At 43.6% G+C, this 7005-nt stretch overlaps 1 long non-coding RNA gene across 1 annotated transcript; it reads left to right on the forward strand.

The window, feature by feature from the left end:
* The first annotated feature begins 1294 nt into the window (after positions 1–1294).
* LOC134947943 (uncharacterized) lies at positions 1295–6600 on the forward strand. Its single transcript, XR_010182875.1, has 3 exons — positions 1295–1354; positions 2695–2802; positions 6467–6600. It is a non-coding gene; the product is annotated as an uncharacterized LOC134947943 (long non-coding RNA).
* Positions 6601–7005: the final 405 nt, after the last annotated feature.

The raw sequence follows: 7005 nt of genomic DNA on the forward strand, positions 1-7005 counted from the left end.
AGGTGCAAAAGAATGCAGAGCAATTCTAAGTGTGGAGTGTAATTATTAGGTGACTGCAGAGCACTGTACATAATTGTTTCATTTAAATAGTGTGGTCACATACCTCAGGCACCACAGATGGTTGACGGCCGTAGATTAAAGCCTATTTTATATATATATATATATATATATATATATATACACACAGAGGAAAAACCACAGCACTCACCACACCAGAAGCGGGGCACAGCTATGCACTTACCACTCACAGGGTGGGGTGCATGTAACACTGCACTCTCCACCACAGAAGCGGGGTACACAGCTGTACTTACCACTCACAGGGCGGGGTGCATGTAGCCCATGACCACATCGCTCTAATAAATACAAACAGAGAACCCAGCACTCACCAAAGTAAACTCACTTATCCTCAACAATTCAATAAATAAATGATGGTAGTCAGGTTTTAAGACTCTGTGATAGTGTAGGACCTGCATGAAGGTGGGGTACCTTGAAAATCGGTATGCAGGCTTCCGTGCATTGGCCAATCCACCAACTAAACCCCCATCATTTATTTATTGAATTGTTGAGGATAAGTGAGTTTACTTTGGTGAGTGCTGGGTTCTCTGTTTGTGTATATATATATATATATATATATATACTCAGAAAACATGGAAAGAGGCACTCAGAGGCTCAATATTGTGCAAACACAGCTGTGGTTTATTAAATCATGGTTTTGGGGATATCTCACCTTTTGCCATGGTGTATGACCTGTGACATGAAACTGTTTTCCACAAGTTCACCTTGGTAACAGAGTTTGGCTGTTCCTCGCCCAGTTTTAAGCCTCCTACACAGCTGTTTCTGTTTCAGTTAATGGCTGTGTTTCAACCTACATATGAAAATGATTGTCATTAGCACCTGTTTGGTATGATTGGTTAATCATACACTTGACTATAATCCTACAAAATCCCTGACTCTGTGCAAGTGTACCTAGAAGAATTGATAATGTTTTGAAGGCAAAAGGTGGTCACACCAAATATTGCTTTGATTTATATTTCTCTTCTGTTCATTCACTTTGCATTGTGTTAATTGATAAAAAGAAGCTATTAAATATACTCCTATTTTTAAGATATATATATATATCTAATGGACGTAACTAGTGGTGCCTGGCACACAGCGCATATGCACAGTGGGCTCAGTACCACCAGCAGTACCTGCGCATCCGTGCTCACACTATCCCGGCTACTGCTCACACAGGCAGCCTGTACCTCCTACGCTCTGCCCTTCCCGAGTCCCAATGTCCTCTTGTGTCCCTGCAGCAGAAGAACAGAGGTGGGTGAAAGGCCAGCAGGTGGAAGTAGCTGCTCTGGAGGCGGATGTAAGTATAACACACACACACATAGACACAAGCACACACACACACCACCCCTGCTGTAAAGGCGGGCTTTACTTAGTGCATTGTGTAAAAGGGGGCTCTACCTGGTGCAATGTGTAAAGGGAGCTCTACCTGGCACAGTGTGTAAATAGAAAGGAGGCCCTATCGGATGCAATGTGTGAAAGGGGGCTTTACCTGGTGCAATGTGTAAAAGGAAAGGGGTCGCTACCTGGTGCAATGTGTAAAAGAGGTCTCTATCTGGCGCAGTGTGTAAAAGGGGGCTCTACCTGGAGCGGTGTGTAAAAGGGGGCTCTGCCTGGTACAGTGTGTAAGAGGGGACTCTACCTGGCGTAGTATAAGGGAACTCGACCTGGCATAATTTGTAAAAGAGGTCTCTACCTGGCACAATGTGCAAAAGGGGGCTCTACCTGGTAAAATTTGTAAAGGCTCTACCTGGCACAATGTGTAAAAAGGGCTCTACTTGGCATTGTAAAAGGGGACTCTAACTGGCGCAATGTGTAAAAGGGGGCTCCACCTGGTGCACTGTGTAAAAGGGGGCTCTACCTGGTCCAATGTGTATAGGGGACTCTACCAGGCGTAATGTATATAAGGGGCTCTGTTCTACTGAGGTGTGATGTGTGAAAAGGGCTCTACCTGGAGTAATGTGTAAAAGGGGCTCTACCTGGAGTAATGTATATAAATGGCACTACTGTATGGCATCATTTGAATAATGGAGACTACTGTGCGGCCTAATATGATTTAGTATTATTTTGTAACCACGCCCCATCATCACGAAGCCAAGTCCATTTGCATACCATAGTGAGATATCTTGGAGATGGAACCCAAGTCTAACACAGAATGTATTTATGTTTCATATACACCTTTTACACACAGCCTGAAGGTCATTTTATACAATATTTTGAATAATTTGTGTACATACATGAAATTAATTTATGTTTCATATATTCACCTTATTATTTTCTGTATTAAACAAAGTTTGTGTGCATTGAACCATCAGAAAGCAAAAGTGTCACTATCCCAGTCCAGGTCCCAAACTATAAATATGTGTTGTTCAGTATATATATATATATATATATATATTACCCAGCACAAACTAGTAGCGGCACTCGGAAACTTGCTGCATAAATAATGTATTAAATAACAAAGAAACATTGGATGTCCCTGCTGCCACGAAAGTGAAAATGTTGGATGTGCCTGCTGCCACGAAAGTGAAAATGTTGGATGTCACTGCTGCCACGAAAGTGAAAATGTTGGATGTCACTGCTGTTAATGTAATACATTATTTATGCACCAATTGTGTTTCTCTGCTTTCACTACTATAGCACCACATAGAAATATTTGGAGCGCAGAAGAAAAACCTTTTCCTGCTGAAATGCTGAAGAAAAGATATCTTTATGTCTACCAAACCATAAGCCCTTAAACATAGAGAGGTAAGAGAAATGTCTGTGGCATCATATACAGGGCCGGTTCAAGGGCGCAGAGCGCCCCGGGCATGAAATGGGGCGTGGCCTAATACAGGGGGCGTGGTCAATTACGCCCCCTGTACATTAAAGGCGCCGCTTGAATGCTGAGCGGTGCGCGATGACGTCATCGCGCACCGCACAGCAAAAGGTCCTCTCCACGAAGGGAAACTAGACGCTATGAGTCTAGTTCCCTTCGTAGAGAGGACCTTTGCTGTGCGGTGCGCGATGACGTCATCGCGCACCGCTCAGCAAAGTTACTCAGCAAAGTTACTCTCCCTTCAGGAGGCGGACGGGGACGGGGATCGGGACGGGGACGGCAGCGGAGGCGGACAGGGACACAGCGGGCAGCAGTGGCGGATCTTGCCACGGTGCGGCGCCCTCCGGATGGCGCCAGCGCCCTCCGGAAGGCGGCGCCACGGGCAAAAGTCCTGCTTGCCCGTGGCAAGATCCGCCACTGATCATATAGACAGGTGAAAACACATCTATTTACTAAGCCTTGGGTGGTGATAACATGGACGGAGATAAAGTACCAGCCAATCAGCTCCTAACTGTCATTTTTCAAACACAGTCGAGAACAGATTGTTATGGAATGTCGTCTATCTTGGCACCAGTTCAATATGATTGCACGGCACAGAACACAGATCGAGCGCCCTAATGGGCCATACACATTCGGCGACCCGCCACCGAGCTGCCCGATGGCCGATACGGCAGACTGAGGTGACCCAGGGGGGGAGGTGACGTGGGGAGTGAAGATTCTTCACTCCCCCATCACCCGGCTCCATAGCCCTGCATGCTAATATGGACAAGATTGTCCATATTGGCCTGTATGCATAAGCGACTCGGCACCAACGATGAACGAGCGTGGGGCCGCACATGGGTGGTCATTCCGAGTTGATCGCTAGCTGCATTTGTTCGCAGCACAGCGATCAGGCTAAAAAACAGCAGTTCTGCGCATGCGTATGCGGCGCAATGCACACGTGCATCGGACGGGCACAACAAATGTTGTACTTTTGCACAGGGTCTAGCGATGCATTTCAGTCGCACTGGTGGACGCAGAGTGGTTGACATGAAGTGGGCGTTTCTGGGTGTCAACTGACCGTTTTCAGGGAGTGTTCGGAAAAATGCAGGTGTGCCAGGAAAAACGCAGGTGTGGCTGGGCGAATGCTGGGCGGGTTTGTGACGTCAAAACAGGAACTGAACAGTCTGAAGGATCGCAAGCGCTGAGTAGGTATTGAGCTACTCTGAAACTGCACAAAAAAACTTTGCCTCCGCTCTGCAATCCTTTCGTTCCCACTTCTGCTAAGTTATAATATACTCCCAGTGGGCGGCGGCTTAGCGTTTGCACGGCTGCTAAAAACTGCTAGCGAGCTATCAACTCGGAATGACCCCCCATAGAGAGGTAAGAGAAATGTCTGTGGCATCGTATAGACAGGTGAAAACACATTAAGGGGTCTATTTACTAAGCCTTGGGTGGTGATAACATGGACGGAGATAAAGTACCAGCCAATCAGCTCCTAGCTGTCATTTTTCAAACACAGCCTGTAACATGACAGTTAAGAGCTGATTGGCTGGTAAATAGCCAAGGCTTAGTAAATAGACCACTAAATCTCACTGATCTTCAAGCCCCATGAACGAGAACAGATTGTTATGGAATGTCGTCTATCTTGGCACCAGTTCAATCTGATTGCCCAGCACAGCACACAGATCGAGCGCCCTAATGGGCCATACACATTCGGCGACCCGCCACCAAGCTGCCCGACGGCCGATACAGCAGACGGGGGCGACCCGGTGGCGGGGGGGAGGTGGCGGGGGGAGTGAAGTTTCTACACTCCCCCCATCACCCGGCTCCATAGCCCTGCATGCTAATATGGACAAGATTGTCCATATTGGCATGCATGCATAAGCGACCCGGCACCAACGATGAATGACCGCGGGGCCGCGCATCGTTCATTGTTGGTGCCTACACACTGAAAGATATGAATGATTTCTCAATCATTAATGAACGAGATTGTTCATATCGTTCTGTGAAATCTTTAAGTGTGTAGAGCCCTTAAGTGATATGCTCGCTGTCACAAAACAGTTCTCTGGAGTTTAGTCAGCTTGGATCAGGTTACGTATAGACCTTTGACAAATAGTAAAGCAAGTTGGGGTTGCGCCAAAAAAAAACCTTAACCCACACATTGCCAATAGCCCAGATCAATTTTGATTCTGCCTGTAACTAAATGTAACTTATATTTAATTTATTTAATTTATTTATTAACAGTTTCTTATGTAGCGCAGCAAATTCCGTTGCTGTTCCATACAAATTGCAATTTTCCTTTCAGTGTTTTTTTTATCTTTTAACTGTTATTTTTTGTCCTACAATAAGCAAAATTTCCAGAATTTAGGAAAACAAGGACAGAATTTTATGTGAGAATAGTGAAACATCCTTCGCTTAATCCATTTTGTCTGGTCAGACTGTAAGAAAGTACTGTACGAAATACAGATAAACGAATTAATTTTTTTTAGGTATTTTGTGCAATATGGATTATATGTCCAGATGTCACATCTCTGATACGATGGTTCTGTATAGATTGGAAATTCATAGTCTCTCAGTCACACTGTACAAAATACAATGTACTGTACTGGTTATATGCAACCGTGCAAGCAACTGAGCGCAACACAATCAATTTCATTAAATTGTTATTACTAATTTAAGTAAAAATGAGTAATATATCCTCTACTCTATAAAACATAATACATAAATAGAGTTCTCTTAAACAGAAGTAAAAAGGCTATATTTTGAATTAAAAATGTGTGTATATATGTGTGTATAGATATATTAACATATATATATATATATATATATACGTGTGTGTGTGTGTACATATATATATATATATATATACACAAACATACAAACTGTGTAAATACACAAACATACTGTATGTATATATCATATGTTCACACACACACACACACACATATATATATAGTGTGTGTGTGTGTGTGTGTGTGTGTGTGTGTGTGTGTGTGTGTGTGTGTGTGTGTGTGTGTGTGTGTGTGTGTGTGTAAAAAGTAATATAGGTAATAATTTATATCATTAATGTATATTTATGGTTTAAAACATATGAGGCAAATTTCTAACAGTAATTATGTTAACTTCTAATTACATGCTGATGTATGGGGTGTAGTATGGTATGCCAGCGGCCGGGCTCCCAGCGGCCAGCATACCGGCGCCGGGAGCCCGACCGCCGGCATACCGACAGTGTGGCGAGCGCAAATTAGCCCCTTGCGGGCTCGCTGCGGGCACGGTGGCGCGCTACGCTATTTTATTCTCCCTTCAGGGGGGTCGTGGACCCACACGAGGGAGAAAAAGTGTCGGTATGCCGGCTGCTGGATTCCGGCGCCGGTATACTGTGCGCCGGGATCCCGACAGTCGGCATACTGAAGAGCACCCGATGTATGGGTTACATTTAATGTATTTTATTTAATACAATGGTCAATAATAAACTTTATCTTCATTATTTTCTCTGTATTTGGTGACAATTTGTGAATAGACATTTTGTATGTAGTAATTCTTTTTACATTTCTGCATTTGATTTGTTATAGTGTAAAATGACCTTGCTCACGATAGTTATCTGTTTCTCAGGTGCTGAGGCAGCAGTGCAGGGACGGAGGATATAAAATGATATGACACATACACATACAGCTCGGCTCACGCCACGGCGACAGCATTCAGAACATAAACATGTTTATAAAATGTAACTGAATAAATAAAAAAACAAAAACACAATATGTACGTTTCTGCGCTTATTCAGATGTTCTAATGCAGATAAAAATCAGAATGATAACACCTGATATCAACTATTGCAATTATTATCTGTAGCAGCAGCAACCATGGAGGAACATGCATGCTCCCAAATACAGTATATACAACTGAATTATATTACATAAAGATATAGGGACACAACACTGACCTAAGATGTTCTGACCACTGAGCACTCGCACTTACTGTAAGGAAACAGGAAATTCAGTATATTGCATTGTATTGTTACTCTATCTACCTCCTTTTCACTGACTGGTTGATTTATATATTTTGCATTTTCTACAGTCCCTGCGTATCTGCTTGGCCAAGAAAAGGTGGGAAAAAAGAATAATAAAAAAAAAGAATAATTATAAAAAGAAATA

The sequence above is a fragment of the Pseudophryne corroboree genome, chromosome 8, assembly GCF_028390025.1.
Source record: "Pseudophryne corroboree isolate aPseCor3 chromosome 8, aPseCor3.hap2, whole genome shotgun sequence".
NCBI lineage: Eukaryota > Metazoa > Chordata > Amphibia > Anura > Myobatrachidae > Pseudophryne > Pseudophryne corroboree.